The 23,081-nt window shown below is 33.3% G+C and overlaps 1 long non-coding RNA gene across 1 annotated transcript in view; it reads right to left on the reverse strand.

The window, feature by feature from the left end:
• The window catches only part of LOC141549429 (uncharacterized), a 341,126-nt gene that overhangs the window by 137,720 nt on the left and 180,325 nt on the right, over positions 1–23,081 (reverse strand). The gene's annotated exons all lie outside the window — the stretch shown is intronic.

The following is a 23,081-nucleotide window of genomic DNA, read 5'->3' on the forward strand; positions in this document are numbered from 1 at the left end:
TTTTTCTTCTATGGAATTTTTTTTCCATTTTATCCATTTTATTTTTTAGAGAGCTGTTTTCTTTTTCCAGCTAACTAATCCTGATTTCCTTGGAGTTGTTTACCTTTTCCAATTCATTAATCCTGTTTTCCTTGGAGTTGTTTATCTTTTCTAATTCACTAATTTTGTTTCTCAATGATTTGTTTTCCTTATCCACTCTGTCTTTAAATGTGTGGAAAGACTTTGATTTCCTTGGAGTTGTTTACCTTTTCCAATTCACTAATCCTGTTTTCCTTGGAGTTGTTTATCTTTTCTAATTCACTAATTTTGTTTCTCAATGATTTGTTTTCCTTATCCACTCTGTCTTTAAATGTGTGGAAAGACTTCTCCAGGTTCTCTTGCCAAGCTTCCCTTTACTTTTTCCATTTCTCTTCTAGCTCTCTTGTGAAAGCCTTTTTCATTTCCTCTATGAGATTCTTTTGTATTGAGGAGCAGATCATATCCCTTTTAGCGGATTCCTCTGGGGACAATATGTTTTTAGTCTCATCAGTATTTGAAGTCTGCTCTCTTTCCATAGAGAAGCTGTCAATGGTTAGAGCCATTTTGAATTTTTTGTTCATTTTGTCAGAGCGGGAATTGAAGAAAACAAATCTACAAGAGAAACAATTGTTTTATTTTGGGGGGGCGGATGGGGGCTGGATGGTGTTACTGGGCCTCCTCTACAGACTGCAGGAGACAGCAGCTAGGCACTAACAGTACAGTGATGGCTGTGTGCTAAGTCTGCCCTCTGAGGCTCTAAGAATGCACTGAGTCACTCCTGGTGGGGGTGGGGGTGGGCCAAGTCCTGAGAGATGTAAGCTTTCCAGGGTTTTATTCTTCACCTCAGGTGTTTATACCCTCTCCACTGCTCCTGGCTTACTGGATGATGGAACATCCACACTGGGGTAAAAGTCTTTTTGCAAAAATGGCAAATATCGCACCCCTCCCCCCTCTGGTCTGAACTGTGTGAACTGTCTGTCTCACTCTGGCTGCCTGCCCTAAATCTGTGCCCAGTCTTTTTGACCCTCCCTAAGCAAGCATAGTCCTTTTCTGGCAAATTTAAGGATGTCTTCTGTGGTGATTATTTGTGGGTTTCTTTTCTGGTCAAACATTAACTCCGAGGCTTGTCATGAAGTAAGTCCTGAGAGAAAACACAGAGCTCAAGCAGCTGTCTGCCTCCACGCTGCCATCTTGGCAGGAAGTCTTTATGATATTATCTCAAAAACAGTTTAGTACACCTTTCTAAACTATAAGAGGAAAAGGGGGAGGTAAAGATATATACGCAAGTTTAATTTATGTATCAATGAATGAGTTGCTTCACAATCCTAAAAGAGTATTTCTAGTATGATTATGGTCATCGCTAGCTTTGTGATGGGGCAAATTGTATAAAATTTCTGAAGATTAACTGAATTCATCTGTAAAACTGGGTAATATCATCAACCCTGCCAATCTCCCAGATATGTAAGAATCAAATAAATATGAGCATTTAAAAGCTTTGAAAACAATAATATGCTATTTAATTAACATTTCTTACTATTTTTTCAATTTATTAATTTGGAGAAGGATGAACAGGAGAATGAGAAGAAGAAAGAAGAGGGGAAAAAAAGAAGAGAAAAAGCAGAAACAAGAAATATATCACCTGAGCCTTTAACAAATCTATGGGTTTGGTAAGCTCTAATTTCCATTTTAGAAATTGAGTAAATGACATTACATGTAATATGGACATGTTTACATAGGTAGGACACATGGGTAAAAATATATGAACTTCAATAAAATTATTCTATACATTATATCACACTGATTCAAAGTTAGAAGGATGAGTGTTTATAAAAGAATTTTGTTGCAGGAAGAATGATATAGGAAAATAACTACTGAATTTGGAGTCAGAAGCTTTGCATTTATTTGTCAGTTCTTTAATTTATTACAGATCTGCACTTAATCCTGTAATCTAAAATCTTTGGCCCTTAATTTTCCTAGCTGAAAAAATGATGAAGATATATTAATTAACATAAACATACTTTCTAATGATAAATCCATGAGCCAAAAAATAACATTTCAAATATAAGGTATTTTGATTAAATTGGATAAAATTATTCATGGTCTTATGAATTATGATTGTCAGACAGCAAAGATAAAAATATTGTGAACATAAACTCAATGTAGCTTTAGGTGTTACACATAATAAACCTTGAATTTGATTATTTTGGCACTTTATTCTGTATGTGAATATTTTGTTTTGATGGAGTACAATACCTTAGAGGCATTAAATTTAGAATTCGTGATCATAAATGGTATTTTTCACATTCCTAGAGTAACCCCATTATGTTGCTCTTTGAGGGACAAAATGAAATAGATCTTTTTTTTTTAAGTCAGAAAACTAAATTATTAGACTTTTAATATTCCTAAATTGTATTTATTGTTTTTATAATATTTAAACTTGTTTATATGTTCAGAAATCTAGTATCTAATAAGAAATAATTTTAGAATTAAGAAATATTAAGAATTGCTGCCAGGAGTGGGGGGGAATCCTTGAAAAAGGCAGAGGACAAGTTATTCATTACCTGTCTATGTATTGCACATATATGTACACTTGTAAACATGCACATTTAAGCATCTATAGGAATAGATGATATATCCAAGCTGGTAATATGTGTTGATGTGAGCAAAAGGATAGATTTAGAATTAGATATATGAAAAAATATAGCATTTGTAAGTAAATAATATATATATATATATATAGCCATAATATATTTGTACATATATATATTCACTTTTGTCATCATATACATACTTATGTTTATATAGATACATATATGTATGTGTCTATGTGTATAGGGAAATTGCTTATTCCCAGATGTATTTTTTATCCATTGTACATTGTATAAGTTTTAAATTTTAATGGATATATTTGACATTTATTTCTATTTGGGAGGATGGCCTCTTATAGGTGAACAAAGAAGGAAAGTACAATGATTGTAACATTTACCATAGATTTCATAAATATTTACTAAAGCATATAGACTAGATATTTTGCCAAATATTGGAGGTACTAAGATGAAGTAAAAAAAAATTTTCTGAAGAAGCTTAAAGTCTAATATGGGGAAAATATATTAATAAAAGGTGATAAACTATCTGGTAATGGATGAGAAATAAAAGAGATCAATGAAATAAAATAGATAAAATTTACAGCAACAAATTGAGATAATAAACTTGTCTTGACACTTGTAAAGAACTGAAAATTTAGGATAATAATTCATTATTTAATAACAATTATTAGGAAAACAATATGGGGGAAAACTGGGCATGGACCAATATCTCACACCATTTACCCAAATAAGGACAAAAATTTGTACATGACCTAGAAAAAAAAGGGAAACTTTTATAAGAAAATCAAAATAAAATGGAACATATTAGCTACCAGACTTATGACTAAACAAAGAACTTATGAATAAACAAGAGGTAGAAAGCAAATAGGTATAAAATGGATAATTTTATTTCAATAAATTAAAAAAAAAGTTTTGCCTGAATAAAACAAATAAGATCAGAAGGTAATCAAGAAATTGAGAGGAAATTGGAGACAGTTTGTCAGATGAATATATCACTTCTAAAATATATAAAGTACATTGTCATTTCCTAATAAGTGATCAAGAATACAAACAGGCAATTTTCCAGGCTGTAAAAACAATTTACAGCCATAAAAATGCTCTAAATCATTATTGAGTAGGAGAAATGAAGATTAAAACAACCTTAGGATATTATTTTATACTTACCAGATAGTCTACAGTGATAGAACGGGAAGTGACAAAAGTTAGAAAGAATATGGGAGGATGGGTCTTTAATCCATTGTTAGTAGAATTGTGAACTAATTCAATTATTTTGGAGAGCAAACATAAACCATTGCCAAAGAGTTATTAATCTACCTATACCTTTTGATCTAGTAATATCACTGGTTGTTATATTTACAAAGAGAATTAAGGGAAAAGGAAAAGAACTGATTTGTTCTAAAATGTTTTTATCAGCTGTCTTTAATGAGACTTCAAAAAATAGTTAATCATAACGAATGTGCATGCTTTTCAAAATTATAGGAATAGCAAATAAAGTTTACAAATATAATATAATTTTTAGTTGTTCGGTTTCATTATGATATTTAATTAGCGATGATAGTTATTGTTGTATAATGAATTGTTGCTAATTTTACATTGTACTGGAGAATTCATAATTTTCCCCTTGACATTTTCAGAGAAAACCATGGCAAAATAGTCTTACACCTTTTAAGGTTTATTACATGTTTTTAAATATGCCTATATTTTATTTTTCTGTAATACTATTACAATATTATTGCTTTGTCTATCAATGAGCTCCCTTTATAAAACAGATTTCAGACATCAAGAAACTAGTGGCACAGAGAGAAAGAGAGAGACAGAAAGAAGGAAGGAGAGAGAGAGAGAGACAGAAAGACAGAGACAGAGAGAGAGGGAGGGAGGGAGACAAAGATTTTCCATGAAGCCACAAACCGATATTGTGAGAGTATAGTTGATTAAGTTTTAATAATAATGAAGTTATGGACATTGGCCTATACAAATATTTTTTTCAGTTTATTGTAGCTTCAATCTTTGCATAGTTCATTTGTAAAATAAATAACAATTATTTGCCTTAAATACTGATAAAATATTGAAATAAAACTCCTGAAAGTACCTTCATATTCATTGTCAATGTTTACTGTTTGTAATTTTTTTCACTTACATATGATATAATATTCATTATGGTTATTTTGATGTGTATTGCATATCACCTATAAATTGTTAACTTCAAAAGACAAACTATTTAAATATCTTTATATCCTCCTCCTTATCTAGTATACTTGTACGTAGAAGAGACATAACAATATTTATTTAATATAATTAAACAAATGTGCAGTTCTTATGAATGAAATAATGAAGGAATAAATCATTTACTAAACTCTTATTATGTATAACGCACTTTTTTAAGAAGTGAAGATACAAATGAAAAAAGACAGAATTTAAGGAATCCACATTCAATTGGGGAAACATAGCATAGAAAAGTTTTTTAGTTAAAATTCAAATGGAAAAATCTTATGGCCCTCAGGCTACAGTGGGTAAGTAAATAGCAATAGCTCTTCTGTAATGTCATTTCCAATTGCAAAATTATAATTGTTACTAATATTAAAACATGTGATAGTAACAAGAACTTTGAAGGTTGGAACTTTCCTTTTTGAATCTTCAGTAGCTATGATTGCTGCACTTTCAGGGGATGTTGCCAGTAGGTATCTCCATGTTTCCTAGGATGATAACTGAAAGCAGTGGACTAAAAATAATGCTATTCTTCAGGCTATTGGGTTTGGAGTTATAGTGGTCAGTTGTAGTGATGGTTATTTGGCATGCTTGATACAAGCTGCCCCTAATATCCTCTTCAGGTGTTTTATTGATTGAGGTGGGTTGGTCTGTTTGATTTCTATGTAGCAGTCAGTTGGAATTTGGTGGGAATAACTAATGTCTTCTAATTAAAAGTTACATCCTCAGATGTTACCTAAGATTGGACTGAAAGTAGAACTGATGGTCAATGAATTCCTGTTACCAGCAGGAATTCTGGGCCTATTTAACTTTTTGGTGGCAGTTGATCAACACTTGTTGCTAATGATAATAAAAAAGAGGAGTTTGGACTGAAACGACTGCATTTTTTTTTTTTTTTGGAGGGGAATAAGGGAAGTGTTTTTCTCAAGAATTTTGGACTCAAGTTTCTCCATTAGAAGATGAAGCCAAATTGTGGTCAGAGTAGTAGTGTTTTTAATAACTTGGAAAATCTGTCTCTTCCGCAGGGTATTTTTATTGATTCAGCTTACCTACCTTGTATGTAGTAAATCGATTATATAATGCACAGGACACTACATTAAACCATTTAGCATTTCAAAAAATGTATATATAGTATCTCAATTCATAGCACTTACAGAACAAATGAGGAATCTATATTATCTTGGCTAATCCATCTACTACCAGGACCAGGAAAGAGTGACTATTGTTAAAAACTAGAAACTAGCTATAGAATACATTTAGGTCAGCTGTCAGCTGTGGCTACCAATTCCCTGGTATATTTATGAACTCATCTACTTCTAGATTCTCATAAGGATTATGTCCAAACATATACAGATATGTAGAATCCCATAAACGAGCTCTATTCTAGTAATAACACTAAATACTAATATGTATCCCCCATGAAAAAGAACCAGAAATATTTTTTAGAAAGTAGGAAATTAAAAATTTTAAATTTATATGAAAATATTTATATTTCTTCCAAAGTTAATATTATATTATCTAGCTGGGATCCATTTAGATATATAAAATAAAAAAATCCTACCATATGAAAAGCAAATTTTCATAATACATTGAAGCCTAGTCTTCGATTCAGGAGAGCTTGGATTTAAGACTTGTCTCTATTGTGTTACCAAGGATGAATCAGTTAATGTTTCAGTGTCCTAGGCAAATGTTTAAATTAAAGATTCATTATCAATCTGCTTTGGCAGATGAGTTTTCCTCACTGGGAATTTCTTAAGCAAATAGACTTTCACTTTTGGAGAAAAATGTAAAATGTACAAATCATTTTGCTAAGCACAAAAATAAAGATATAGAAGTCTTAGATAATATCAGAGAGCTTTTAGAATACAATTGGAAAAAAAACATGTAAATGCTTATTTGATGAGAACTGCATTATTCACTGGGAAAACAAATACAGAAGCAATAGAAGCCCTGCTCTCAAAAAGCTCAAGATCTAATCAGAGGAGGTAAAACACATGTTAAAAAGTTGCATATGGGTTATCAAGGTGAACTAGCACCCCTGATAAAAGGACTTATTGAAAGTCTTTTTCAGGGCTTCTCTTTCATCTTTGGTGTCCACCTGTCACCCAGATTGAGAGTTATTGACAATCTTCAAACTCATGTATGGAGTAGTAGATGTTTATCCCAGTGGAGACTTCCCTCAGGAATGGTCAGATTAAAACAATTTGTTCCAACAGCCATAAAGTGACTTAAGTACACTGTCTAGTGTTTAGAGTTTGGTCAAACATCTAAGATGCCAAAATCATTGACTCCATCCCTGACACCGCATTTTGATGACTAATGAAGAGAGAATGAGGCACAGGCCTTTGTGCAACTCTGCCTCATTTGAACCCACATGATGTGCAAGTCAAGATATTGCCTGTAATGTCATGGGTCCTCTTCATAAATGAAGGAAAAAAAACACAAAACAATAATTGGGGCTCTCCCCTCCCAAATCTACCCCTATTCCTTCATTTCTATTATTTACTATGATTTGTTATTGTCATGACTGTATGGATTTGGAAATTTATCTACTGAAGGAAAAGGATGGATGGACAGCCTTGTTCACTTTTTACTTTTCTATTCTTGATATAAAGTATTTCTGTGAAGTAATGTATTTCTGTGAGGCACTAGAAAACATGAAATAAGGTTTTAACAAGTGGATTGGGTGAGATTAGAAAAAAATGCTGCTGCTTAGATTAAGTGAAAAATTTAGAAACAGATAAAAGTGAAAATAACAGAAACAGGTTATTTCTAGAGAGAATCATTAATATGATAAATCTCAGGAAATTATAGCCAATATCTAGAGCTTTCAGGTCAAAGAAAAAATATTCAAGCACACAGGAAAAAAAATGAATTACCAAAGAACCACAATTAAAGATATATAAATATATAAATATATATATATATATATATATATATATATATATATATATATATATATATGTGTGTGTGTGTGTGTGTGTGTGTGTGTGTGTGTGTGTGTATTTATAGATAGATAGATAGATAGATAGATAGATGTGTATATATCTATATCTACATATCTATCTATCTATATCTATATATAATTTATCAGTCAAGTAGTGGAAAGCTTGTAATATAATATTTTAGAAGACCAAAGATGTAAGATTATACCTAATTAATCCAGTAAAACTGAATATAATTCTACAATGGAGAAAAATGTACCTTTTATGAAATAGGGGACTCCCAAACATTCTTCATGAAGGGATCAGAGTTGGGTATACATGTTTGTTGTTTAACATGTCTAGCCATGTTAAAGATAAAACACAGGAGTTAAGAGAAACATAAAAAGGGAAACAATAATAAAAAACTAAAGAAGGAACTTCTTCAAGTCAAATATTGGGAAAATGATATCGAGTTTGCTAATATAATTAAGGGTTTTAGAGGGTAACCCAAAGCCTAAGATTAGTGTTGTTATATACTTCTGCTTTTTTAAGTATGGAAAGAGAGAGGAAGGGTAACAAAATGAATTTGAGAGGTAAAGAAAGTTAAATAAACATATCACATAAGGGGGTATTAAGCTGAAGTCTGTACAAATAAAAGGGAAAGGCTAATGCTACAACTTCACTATAACATGAACTGGCAAAAGAATAGAAGAGTACAGACACACAAAAACAATTCAGTATAAAATACATTTTATTCAGTAAGGATATTAGAGGGAGAAAAGAGAAAGGGGGTTTAGAAGAAGGGTAGAATGAAGTTAGTCCTAAGGAAAAAAAATTCTAACTTAGGTACTTGAAATTCCAAATAGATAGAGCACATTTATGTTTCATGTATTTAAGAAAAATAACACATCTAAAAACAAAATAGAGAATTATATCAAAGAACCCTAATATGAGATTACATTAACTCTCACACTTTCCTTATATAGAAATACTAGCAAGATAGTTGCTGCTAACAAAAAGCTTGGTGTCTTGCTGGAGAAGGCTAATACTACTAATAATAACTTTTTTATTGTTATTAACAAATTTAATGTTCTTGTAGTGTTATTATTATGATATCTAATAATAAATTGATGATATTATAATTAATATTATAATATTGCCATCTATATAATTCTTTAAGATTTAAAGAGCACTTTATCAATATTATTTCTTTTATTCTCACAATAATTCTTAGATACTCTTAGTGCTACCACATCCCAATTTTTAAATGGAAGAAATTGTGGTAGGCAAACCTTAAGCTATTTGACTGGAATCTCATAGACAGTAAATGAATGGAGCTGGATTTAGTCTTAGGCCTTCTGACTCTATGTCCAGCATTCAATCCACCAAGCTACCTAAGAGCTTAAAAGTTATATAAAAGGAAACTAAAAGAGAAAGAAATAGTTGGTTTTAAAAAAAAAAGCCAGGGTGCTGAAGCAAGGCCTAATTCTCAGCAAAAGATGGCTTAATGTTTACTTATGAGAGCCAAGGGGATTAGTTTCAATTTTCATCAGAAAAAAAGCATGAAAAAGATAAACAGATTAAGAATGAATGGCTTGGACTTCTGGGCCAAGATGGCTGCAAGGAGGCAGACAACTGCTTGAGCTCCACATTTTCTCTCAGGGCTTACTTCATGACATCCTCAGAATTAATGCTTGACCGGAAAAGAAACCCACAAGTAATCACCAACAGAAGACATCCTTGAAATTCGCCAGAGAAGGTCTGTGTTGCTCAGGGGAGGGGATGAACAGACTGGGTGCAGACTGAGGGCAGGCAGCGAGAGGGAGGCAGGCAGCTCACACTATTCAGACCAGAGGGGGGAGGGGTGCAATCTCTTCCATTTCTGCTAAATGACCTTTAACCCAGTGTGGATATTCCATCTTGGCAGCAAGCCAGGAGCAGCAGAGAAGGTGTAAACACTGTAGGTAAAGAATAAAACTCCAGAAAGCTAGCATCTCTCAGTGCCAGGCCACCCCCACCCCCACCAGAGTGACTCAGTGCATTCTTAGAGCCTCAGAGTGCAGACTCAGCACAGCCATCACTGTCCTGCCTCCCGCAGTCTGTAGAGGAAGCCCGGTAACACCATCCAGCCCCATTCCCCCCCCCCCAAAAAAAAAAAAGACCAATTGTTTCTCTTGTCAAATTGTTTTCTTCAATTCCCACTCTGACAAAATGAACAAAAAATTTAAAAGAGCTCTAACCATTGACAGATTCTGTATGGATAGAGAGCAGACTTCAAACAATGAGGAGACTAAAAGCAGACTGTCTCCAGAGGAATCCCCTAAGGGGGATATGATCAGCTCCTCAACGTTTGAAACTCTTATAAAGGAAGTCAAAAAGGCTCTCACAAGAGAGCTAGAAGAGAAATGGGAAAAAGAAAGGGAAGCTTGGCAAGAGAGAAGTCGTCCCATGCTTTTAAAGACAGAATGGATAAAGAAAACAAATCATTGAGAAATAAAATGAGTTAGAAAAAGCTCTCTAAAAAAGAAAATTGATGAAATGGAAAAAAAAATTCCATAGGAGATAAAAACTCAATTGGACAATTACAAAAAGATATAAAAAAGTGAGTGAAGAAAATACATCATTGAAAATTAGACTCGAACAAGTAGAAATGAATAAAGACTCTGTGCCATCTTAACTACATCCACAATATCTGTAACTCTTGAGAATTCTCATTAACTAATAGAATTGAGTTAAGCAGACACAAGAAAATAATTTATATAATAGTTATAAAAATTATTTTAAAATGTTTAAGAAAAAATACATATAGTATGATTAACTGTTTCTAAAATATTCCTGTTTATTTCTACTACTCACTTCCTAAAAGAGAGATGATAGATTCAAGATATAGAATGATGTATTGTTTTGGGCAAAGGGGGATTAAAAACAATTTCTCCTAATTCCTACTGTCCTTAAAAATAAAACACTCACTCAATAAAGAGAATGAATTCCAAACAATTAGAACAGTCCCAAAATGACTTTTACACACATTATTCTATCAGAGAATGAATATCTACTGGTTGATAATATTTTCAAGGTTTCATAGACTTGAAACGAGGCTGAAAAGGTGACCATTATTATTCCTTCTATCATACTATAATACCCTTCCTTATTTATTCACTTTTGGCTTTCCTGGTTGTATTCTATGGCTGCTTTTTAATTTTCTTCCTTTTCTGGTTAACCACAAAGAAATATTTATGCACAAAAATATTCACTTAATATCATATTTATCTCTGTAATTATCTTTCTATTTTTCTAATATCGTAGGAGGAATGAGATTAATAACCATTCCTTAAGAGCTTATTATATGGCAGACTAAGTTCATCTCCAGTCATTCTGTTCTCCATCATGCCATTGGATCCAGAAGACTTCAGAGGAATGAGGCTGGTGACTTTACACATATCTGCTTCATTTAAATTCAATTCACTTGGAAAACATAGTATCAACTTAACAATATCATCTTCTTCTTTGAGTACAAAGGATAAAAAACTATATGACACGGAAACAGTAACTGTGCTAAGCACTTAACACATTTTTCAATGTGTTAAAATCCTCACAATAACCTTGTGAAGTAAATGCTATTACTATCCCAGTTTTACATTTAAGGAAACTAAGGAAGGCATAAATTACATGATTTACCAAAATTCCTATAACTATCAATAGTCTGAGATTTCAGGTCTTTCTGACTGCAGGCCCAATGCTATATTCATTGCATTTTTAGCTGCTTCTATGCTATTCTATAAGACTAATAACTGGTCAATGTAGAATGTTTGAAAGACCTGACTTTGAATCCTGATTCAATTGCTTACTAACTGATTTATTACAGGCAAGTGAGTTAATGTCTTCAAGTTTCGTTTTTCTCATTAATAAAGGAGGAATAATAATAATAGCAAAAACTAATATCACTAATCTATCAATAAAATTTATTATTTACAGAAATATTGGAACATTTTTTTCATTGTATGGAGATACAAAGTAAGGCAAAAACAAAATTACCTGACTCCATAAAAGTCACATTCTAATGAGGCAAATATATGTACAAGACATATATAGACTAAATAGTCCCTAATCTCGGGGAACATTATTTGAAAGGGGAATACATTAGCGACTGTGAGAACCTATGAATGCTTTTTCTAGAAATCAGAATTTGAACTGATACCTGATTAGAGTCATGAGGAAAAGATGAGACAAAACATATAAAACATTTTGTAAACTAATGTTAACTCCCCCACAGCACACATATATTTGCTAGTATTCTTTAAATAATTTTAATAATCTCAAAAAAATCAAGTTGACAGAACAATAGGATTTAAATAATAAAAGCCCATAGTCCAAATGATAAAAGGAATAAAATATTTCAACAAAATGACAATGAATTTTTTGCCATATTTCCTCTCTGCTTCCTTTATTGTCATTTTTCCTGTCATTGTAAAATATTTATATTTGTTGATACTGTGGGCCTTATTATTCATGGATGATTTCTTTAATACTAATCAGTTCCTATATGCTATTCCACATTTCTTTGTATTCTTTGTGTTTTTCATTTTTAGGCTAAAATAAAATTCAATTGCATTGATATAATCTAACAATTCCCCATAATATTGGACTCAGAAATTCTTTCTCTAATCATAGTATCCTGTCCTCCAATCATTTCCTCTACTTCATACTTCTTTTTGCACCCTAGTCATTCCATGTCTCTTTCTTCTCTTAGTTCATCACTCCTATTCTACTTTATTTTACTTTTTGTTTGATTTTCTACAACTTTCAATAGTGAGCTTCTTTATGTCCTTTAATCCACAATAAGTGAGGGGCAGAATTTGAACTCTGAACTCACATGCCTAAATTAGGAGTCTTTCCATCACATCACACTGCCTGGTTAGATGAAAGAAATTGCCACTTACTCTTACTTAGGCAAATAACTTTATTTGTGCCTTCAATCCCCTCTCTCCCTTTCTCATCTTCAAGGTCTTGGAATCTACTGGTTTTCCCTGCCTGGGAATAAAAACTGATATTAATGAAAAACCTTGAAAATAGAGTTTCTGAGTAATATAAATTTATTAATTAGGCTAGCTGGAAATTGATAAATTCATGGTAAGTGATTTTATTAACTAAACACCTTATGTAGATACTAAATGTCTTGGTTATTTATTCATCATATTTGTATGTTTGTTTGTTTTAGAAAACCAAAGTTCCTTCACAGGAGAAATCAAACCAAATGAGTAAAGATTAATTAGAGGTGAGACATATTAACGAAGAGATAGGCTAGAAGTTTTCAATTCTAACTTCCCAAGAACATGACTTTATCATGAGACTCAGCTGCCTTAAGCAATTTGGACAAAGGAATCAATCTCTATTCAGAATACTCTGGTAGGTTTTTCCCTTTAAGAACTGGATTTCCCTAGACTCAAATGGAGCATTATGAAGGTGTGAGCTTAATGCTTTATGGCTGTAATTCATCTAGATTAGATTCTATTTAAACAAAAATGAGGTTTTCTAGTTGAGTGGGTTACCCAAAATCATAGAATATACATACATTACTTCAGATATTGGCTGAATAACTTACACAACTTGTCCCTGAATGAGGGAATAGGAAGGGAAAACCTCAGTTCTAATTTAATAATTGATTAATATAGTAGAAAAAATAATTATTTCTTTCAAAATTAACTCAAAGCAAACACATACCAACTTAAGAGTGTTTGGCTTTAGACTTATGGGAATGCAATATTACCCTCATACTTTGTTCACTGTTTCTCTGTTTCTCTGTCTTACTGTCTCTGTCTCTCTTTCTCTGTCTCTGTCTCTGTCTCTCTCTCTCTAACTTCAAACATACATATGTATAGGCTAGGATTAAACAGCATAGCCTAACATAAAAGAACACTGGATATACCAAACTAGATTAGATATATTAATTGATATTCTTTATTCAGTGTTTGAAAAGCACTCGCTTCAGTATTCTTGTCTCATTCAATCCTCCCGGTTTTTTCCTTCCAAGTTTAATCATATGCCTATTCCATTAGATCGTAGATTTATAGCTTTCATGTACCCAGTAAGGATATCCTATCCAAGTCTCTAATTTTAGAGATGAACACTGACAGTTCTCTTTCCATTTTCCTGTTACTAGTATGATGCCTGCATCCTCTCAGTCACTGAGGGCACATTATCAATATCACCTTCAAGTCCACATTGTTATTCATCCCACATATCCCTTTCATTGCTACATCTTGTGACATGGCTCCATATAAATATGCAATATATTGTCTTCTTCTCTTCCTTGACATGGGTATTACCCTAGTTTAGTCCCTCATCACCACTAACCTGGACTATAAAAATATTTCCTTGTCTCAACTCTCTTCCCACTAAAATTATTTTTAAATTCAATTGCCAAGGTGATTTTTCTAAAGCAAAGTTCTGATCATGTCTCCCTACCACTAAGTGAATTTTAGTAGCTCCCTATTAATTTAAGGAGTAAATGTAAAATTCATTGTTTTTATTTGTTCATTGTTTTTTAAAGCTCCTCAAAACCTTCATACCTATTTAACTTGTCTAAATTTTGCTTCCTTCTATACATTCTATGATTAAATTATACTGGCTTTCTTGAAAGTCCAGGAATATGCATGTGTATTTCCTGACTCATTGCCTATGATAGGCTATCTTCTATGCTTGGAAGATTACACACACTTCTCTAGTTTTCTATTTTCTTTCAGAATCACCTTGAATCTCATTTTCTACCGAGATTTTTCTAAGTTCCTATAACTGTTGTACTCTTTATATATCTTTTTGTATGCAGTAAATGGCATGTTGTATTTACTAAGTAGAAGGGAAGATCCATTGAGGAAGGAGTTATTTATTTTCTTTCTCTTTATAACCAAAGCTTAGCCTGGAATATGGAAAGAATATAAATGCTTTTTGCCTGTTGCCTGATTAATTGTTTTCCTTCCTACCTGTGTGAACCTGGGCAAATAAATTGCCTCTTCAGAATTTTGTATTACTTATTTTTAAAATGAAATTCTTAACCAAAAGACTATTTAGGTTTCTCTAAGGTATAATTCCATTATAATATATGTAATGATACATAATCCATAAGTCAAGTAAACAAAATCGGAAACTAATATGATTGAGAATTTTCTACAAGGCCTGATTTGATTCAAACTTTTACTGAAGCAAGATCTTGTAAATTAAACTTTTCCTGATTCCCCAACTGCCATCACTGTTTCCCTAAAATTGCCTTGTATCTCTGTCAAAAATATCTATTAATCACCTATTATGTGTCAAGCTCTATGCTAAAAGCTGAGATACAAACAAAACAAAGGAGAGTGATATTCTCATGAAGTCCAGAATCAAAGAAGGGGTAAAAAATTCTATGTTACATATTCATTATGTATATTTCTGCCTCTTCTCTCACTCTCTCACCTAATTTACTAGATTATTTGCTACTTATAAAAGAGAGTTTTCTTTTCTTTTCTTTTCTTTTCTTTTCTTTTTCTTTCTAGCATCTATTATTTAAGAAGTTTATCTAGTTAATTTACTATCCCACCATTTATCCTATGATAAAAATATTTTGTTTTGGTAAAGAAATAATATATCTGTTGGAAATGATTTACATGTAACAAATTGTTAAAATTAGCCATATTGCATACCACTAATTAGCTAGGAGGTATTGATTCTTTTGTTAGTGAGGAAATTAACTTGTAGATGTTTATAATTTGTTGGTGAATATGAAATACAAGAATTTGAAGTCAAATGGCTGAGTTTTCCAAGCCATTCATCCTTTTTTTTTAAATTTTATAATTATAATGTTTTTGAGAGTACATATGCATAGGTAATTTTTTACAACGTTATCCCTTGTACTCCTTTCTGTTCCCATTTTTTCCCCTCCTTCCCTCCACTCCCTCTCATGGATCGCAGGCATTGCCATACATACTAAATATGTTATAGTATATCCTTAGTACAATATATATGTGCAGAACCAAATTTTGTTGTTGTTGTTGTTACAAACGAAGAATTGGATTCGGAAGGTAAAAATAACCTGGGAAGAAAAAAACAATGCTAAGAGTTTACATTCATTTCCCAATGTTCCTTTTCTGGGTGTAGCTGATTCTGTCCATCATTGACCAATTGGAATTGGATTAGCTCTTCTCTATGTTGAAGATATCCACTTCCATCGGAATACATCCTCATACAGTATCATTTTTGAAGTGTATAATGATCTCCTAGTTCTGCTCGTTTCACTCAGCAACAGTTGATGTAAGTCTGTCCAAGCCTCTCTGTATTCATCCTGTTGGTCATTTCTTCCAGAAAAATAATATTCCATAAAATTCATATACCATTATTTACCCAACCTTTCTCCAATTGATGGGCATCCATCCATTTTCCACTTTCTTGCCACTATAAAAAGGGCTGCCACAAATATTTTGGCACATACAGGTCCCTTTCCCTTCTTTAGTATTTCCTTAGGATATAAGCCCAGTAGTAGCACTGCTGGATCAAGGGGTATGCACAGTTTGATAACTTTTTGGGCATAATTCCAGATTGCTCTCCAGAATGGTTGGATTCATTCTCAACTCAAACCAACAATGTCATCAGTGACCTAGTTTTCCTACATCACCTCCAACATTCGTCATTATTTGTTCCTGTCATCTTAGCCAATCTGATAGGTGTGTAGTGGTATCTTAGAGTTGTCTTAATTTGCATTTCTCTAATCAATAGTGATTTGGAACACTCTTTCATATGAGTGGAAATAATTTCAATTTCATCATCTGAAATTTGTCTGTTGATATCCTTTGATCATTTATCAATTTGAGAATGGCTTGATTTCCTATAAATTAAAGTCAATTCTCTGTATATTTTGGAGATTAAGACATTATCAGAACCTTTAACTGTAAAACAGTTTTCCCAATTTGTTACTTCCCTTCTAATCTTGTTTGCATTAGTTTTGTTTGTACAAAAGCTTTTTAATTTGATGTAATCAAAATCTTCTGTTTTGTGATCAATAATGATCTCTAGTTCTCCATTGGTCACAAATTCCTTCCTCCTCCACAAGTCTGAGAGGGAAACTATCCTATGTTTCTCTAATTTATTTATGATCTCGTCCTTTATGCCTAAATCATGGACCCGTTTTGATCTTATCTTAGTATGTGGTGTTAAGTGTAGGTCGATGCCTATTTTCTGCCACACTAATTTCCAGTTTTCCCAGCAGTTTTTTTTTTTTTTCAAATAATGAATTCTTATCCCAAAAGCTTGGATCTTTGGGTTTGTCAAACACCAGATTGCTATTTTTATTCACTATCTTATGCTGTAAAGATAACCTATTGCACTGATCAGCTAGTCTATTTCTTAGCCAATAACAAATGGTTTTGGTGACTGCTGCTTTATACTATAGTTCTAGATCAGGTACAGCTAGGCCATCTATATTTTATTTTTTTTTCATTATTTCCTTTGAAATTCTTGACCTTTTGTTCTTCCATATGAATTGTGTTGTTATTTTTTTTTTTGGTCATTAAAATAGTTTCTTGGGAGTATGATTGGTATAGCACTAAATAAATAGATTAGTTTAGGGAGTATTGTCATCTTGATTATATTTGCACGGCCTATCCAAGAGCATTTAATGTCTTTCCAAATATATAAATTTGACTTTATTTTTGTGGCAAGTGTTTTGTAATTTTGCTCTTATAATTCCTAACTTTCCTTTGGTAGATATATTCCCAAATATTTTATACTATTGACAGTTATTTTGAATGGAATTTCTCTTTGTATCTCTTGCTGTTGGATTGTGTTGGTAATGTATAAAAATGCTGAGGATTTATGTGGATTTATTTTGTATCCTGCAACTTTGCTAAAGTTATTAATTATTTCTAATAGTTTTTTTAAGCAGAGTCTTTGGGGTTCTCTAAGTATAACATGATATTATCTGCAAAGAGTTATAGTTTGATTTCCTCATTTCCTACTTTAATTCCTTGAATCTCTTTCTCAGCTCTTATTGCCAAGGCTAGTGTTTCTAGTACAATATTGAATAGTAACGGTGATACTTAGCAACCTTGTTTCACTCCTGATCTTACTGGGAAAGGTTCCAGATTATTGCCATTGCATATGATGTTTACTGATCGGTTTAAATATATGCTCCTGAGTATTTTAAGGAATAGTCCATTTATTCCTATACTCTCAAGTGTTTTTAGTAGATATGGATGTTGGATTTTATCAAATGCTTTTTCTGCATCTATTGAGATGATCATATGGTTTTTGTTAATTTAGTTGTTGATATAGTCGATTATGCTAATAATTTTCCTAATATTCAACCAGCCTTCCATTCTTGGCATAAATCCCACTTGTTCATAGTGTATTATCCTAGGGATGATTTTCTGTAGTCTTTTTGCTAATATTTTATTTAAGATTTAGCATCAATATTCATTAGGGAGATTGGTGTAAAATTTTCTTTCTCTGTTTTCAGCCTGCCTGGTTTAGGTAACAGTACCATTTCTGTATCATAAAAGGAATTTGGTAGGACTCCTTCAATCGCTATTTTTTTCAAATAGTTTATATAGCATTGGAGTTTGTTGTAATTTAAATGTTTGGTAGAATTCACATGTAAATCCATCTGGTCCTGGGGATTTTTTGTTAGGGATTTGGTTAATAGCTTGTTTTATTTCTTTTTCTGAAATGGGACTATTTAGACTATTTACTTCTTCCTCTGTTAATCTGGGCAAGCTATATTTTTGAAGGTATTCTTCTATTTCATTTAAGTTATTGAATTTATTGGCATAAAGTTTAGCAAAGTAGCTCCTAACTAGTGTTCTAATTTCCTCCTCATTAGTGGTGAGTTCTCCTTTTTTCATTTTTAAAACTAACAATTTGCTTTACCTCTTTCCTTTTTTTAAAATCATATTTACTACGGGTTTGTCTATTTTGTTGGTTTTTTCATAGAACCAACTCTTAGTTTTATTAAATCATTAAATTCAGTAGTTTTTTTTTTTTTTTTTTTTTTTTTTTTGTTGTTGTTGTTGTTTTTTTTAACTTTCAATTGTATTAATCTCACCTTTTATTTTTGGAATTTCAAGTTTTGTGTTTGTCATGGGGTTTTTAATTTGTTCCTTTTCTGGCATTTTAGTTGTAAGCCCAATTCGTTGAACTTCTCTTTCTCTATTATATGCAAGTAGGCCTCTAGAGATATAAAACTTTTCCTTAATATTGCTTTGGCTGTATCCCACACATTTTTGTTATGATGTCTCATTATTGTCATTTTCTTGGGTGAAATTATTAATTATGTCTGTGATTTGCAATTTTACCCAATCATTCTTTATTATAAGATTATTTAGTTTCCAATTATTTTTGGTCTATTTTCCCCTGGCTTTTTATTGCATGTAATTTTTATTACAATGTGGTCTTAAAAGTATGCATTTACTATTTCTGCTTTACTGTATTTGATTTTGAGGTTTTTATACCCTAGGATATAATCAATTTTTGTATAGATTCCATGAACTGATGAGAAGAAAGTGTAATCCTTTCTGTCTCCATTTAGCTTTTGCCAAAGATGTATCTTATCAAACTTTTCTAGTATCCTATTTACCTCTTTAACTTCTTTCTTATTTAATTTGTGGTTTGATTTATCAAATTCTGAGAGTGCACTGTTGAGATCTCCCACTCTTATAGTTTTGCTGTCTATTTCTTTTTGCAGCTCTCTTAATTTCTCTTTTAAGAATTTAGATGCTGCACCACTTGGTGCATATATGTTTAATATTGATACTGTTTCTCTATCTATGCTACCCTTTATCAGGATATAATGCTTTTCCTTATCTATTTTTATTATATCAATGTCTTCTTTTTGTTTGATCTGAGATGAGGATGTTCTTTACATATCTTTATGGCAGAAATATAGTTCTCCATATTTCTTTTTTGCCTTCTTAGAAATCTCTTGAGTTCTGTATTTGAAGATCAAACATTTTGTGTAGATCTGGTTTTTTCATCAAGAATAGATGGAATTCATTTATGTCATTTAATGTCCATTTTCTTCCCTGGAAAACGATGCTCATTATTGCTGGGTAAGTTATTCTTGGGTGTATAAGCAGTTCCTTACCCTTTCATAATATCATATTCCAGGCCCTTTGTTCTTTTAATGTGGACACTGCTGGATCCTGGGTTATCCTTATTTTGGCTCCTCCATATCTGAATTGCTTTTTTCTAGCAGCTTCCAATATTTTTTCCTTTGTGTCTTGAACTTGCCCACTATATTTCTTGGAGTTTTGATTTTGGGGTCCCCTTCAGTAGGTGATCAATGAATTTTTAATTGTCTCTTTTACCCTCTGTTTCAAAACATCTGGGCAGTTCTCTTTGATAATTTCCTGGAAAATAGTATCCAGGCTCTTTTTTCCTAGCATTTTTCAGGGAGTCCAATTATTCTCAAATTGTCTCTCCTGGATCTGTTTTCCAGGTCTGTTGTCTTTCGAATAAGGTACTTAACATTCTTTTCAATTGTTTCATTTTTCTGGTTTTGCTTGAATACTTCTTGGTTTCTCCTTGAGTCATTCATTTCTACTTGTTTGGGTCTAATTTTCAATGATGTATTTATTCATTCACTTTTCTTATATCTGTGTCCAATTGAGTTTTTAAGTGAGTTTTTTTCTTCTATGCAATTTTTTTCCCATTTCATCCATTTTATTTTTTAGAGAGTTGTTTTCTTTTTCCAGTTCACTAATCCTGTTTTCCTTAGAGTTGTTTACCTTTTCTAATTCACTAATGTTGGTTTTCAGTGATTTGCTTTCTTTATCCACTCTTTCTGTAAATGCATGGGATGACTTCTCCAGACTCTCTTGCCAAGCTTCCCTTTCCTTTTCCCATTTCTCTTCTAGCTCTCTTGAGAGAGCCTTTGTGATTTTCTCTATGAGGCCTATGTATTGAGGAGCAGATCATATCCCCCTCAGGGGATTCCTCTGGAGACAATCTGTTTTTAGTCTCCTCAGTGTTTTGAATTCTGCTTTCTCTCCATACAGAAGTTGTCAATGGTTAGAGCCTTTTTAAATTTTTTGTTCATTTTTTCAGAGGAGGAATTGAAGAAAACAAATTTACAAGAGAAACAATTGGTTTGTTTTGGGGAGGTGGATGGGGCTGGATAGTGTTACTGGGCTTCCTTTACAGACTGAAGGAGACAGCAGCAAAGCACTAAAAAGACAGTTATGGCTGTGTGCTCTGTCTGGGCTCTGAGGCTCTAAGAACGCTATGAGTCACTCCCGGTGGGGATGGGGGTGGGCCAAGCCCTGAGAGATGTTAGCTTTCCAGGGTTTTTCTATACCTCTGGTGTTTACACCCTCTCAGCCAGGAGCTGCCAAGATAGAACATCCATACTGGGGTAAAAATCTTTTTGCAGAAATGGAAGAGATAACACCCCTGTCCCCTCTCATCTGAGCAGTGTGAGCTGCCTGCCTCACTCTTGCTGCCTGCCCTCAGTCTGTGCCCAGTCTGTTCGTCCCCTCCCCCAAGCAAACCAGACCTTCTCTGGCAAATTTCAATTGTGTCTTCTGTTGGTGATTATTTGTGGGTTTCTTTTCCTGTCAAGCATTAATTCTGAGGCTTATCATGAAAAAAGTCCTGAGAGAAAACGTGGAGCTCAAGCAGCTATCGGCTTCCATGCTACCATCTTGGCCGCAAGTCCCTGACTCTGAATAAAGCTTCTTAAAATAGATTTTAGTAAAATATAAAATTCAAATACTTCCTTACACAATACAAAATTGAAAAAGCATATGACTCCTTCCAGAATAGGTTTGATGAAATAGAAAAATCATATAATTGCTTACAAAATAGATAAGAAAAAGTGACCCACGCATTGAAAAACGAATTTGTGAAAAAAAAATCCAATGAACAAAACAAGCCCTTTAAAATTTCAATTGGCCAAATGCAAAAAGAGATTAAAAACCTAACTGAAGAAAATAATCCATTAAGGATAATAATTGGATGGCGGAGCCAAGATGTCGGAGAAGAAACACACAACTCTGTGAACATCCTCACTCCCTCACAACCAATTAGATAAATTAAGCCTCAAAATAAGCCCTGGACTGATAGATACCACAAGGACTGGAAGCACGACTTACCAGCTGAAGAGAATCTGGAGTTTCAACAGAAAAGGTCAGTCCCCAGGGGAGGAAGAAGAGAGGCCAGCACAGAAGGCTTGGTGCTAGCATACTCTGCCAATCGCGCTGGGAAGGGCTCTGGGATCAGAGAAGCCACTGAGATAAAGGAATCTGGCACAGGCTATTAGCTCTTCTCTGCTAATTATTTAGCAGTTCAGAAGAGAAAGTTAAAATACTTTAAAAACTCAGATTAGATTTTCCCCAGGTCCTGGAGGTGACTCAGCAGATCTCGGCACCAGGGGGTGTGGCCTCAGCTACCACCTGAGAATAGTTAAGAGATTGACAAGTGGGTGGATACGGCCCAAGGCAAAACACACTGCCTAGTTTAGCTGGAGGGAGTGGAACTCAGCTCCAGGAAATCACAGAGAAGCAGAACCTTTGAACTAGGAACCGCAGTTTCTGGCAGACACTTCCAGTTTGAGCGCAGGGGCTTTTCATGTCACCTGCTACAGACATCCACGCCCCACCGGGACACATAGGCTGGGCTTTTTGCTGCCTTTACTGGTCAGTCTCAACCTCAGGGAAGCCGCTAAAACACAGCGCCCTCGGGGCACAGCAGTGCTAATCACCTCTGAGGCACTTCCAGGGAGGGGGCGGGGAACTCTCTCCCAGAGCTCTATCTTAGCTGAGGCACAGGAGCAACTGCATCCATCCAGTCTGGGAGGAAGCTGGTAAAGAAATAAATAAATAATTCCCTACCCCAGGGACAGACCCCAAAAGATTTTTTAAGTATGAGCAAGAAGCCCAAAAAAACCATAGATTCCTTCTACACAGAGAAAGATTGGGTATCCAACCCCGAGGAAGTTAACAGCAGAGAGACAGCAGATAACAACCTAAAGGGGAACGATTCCTGCCCCCCATCATATAACTCTCTCCTAGAAGAGACTCTTAAAAAATTAAGGGAGTTTGAAGAAAAATGGGGAAAGGAAAGGGAGGTTATGATAGAGAATAACAACGTCCTGAAATTGGAGTTGGAAAAAATAAAGAATTCACAGGAGATGCAGGGAAAAAAAAATTATGAATTAGAAAAGGTTAAAAAAACACAGGAAAGTAGGATTTCTGAATTGGAAAAGATAAAAAAGTCTCAAGAAAATAGAATTTCTGAATTGGAAAAAGAAAATAATTCTCAAAAAAAATTAGGGAAATGGAAAAAAATTCAATAGAGCAAAATAATT

Source organism: Sminthopsis crassicaudata, chromosome 1 (assembly GCF_048593235.1).
Source record: "Sminthopsis crassicaudata isolate SCR6 chromosome 1, ASM4859323v1, whole genome shotgun sequence".
Lineage (NCBI taxonomy): Eukaryota > Metazoa > Chordata > Mammalia > Dasyuromorphia > Dasyuridae > Sminthopsis > Sminthopsis crassicaudata.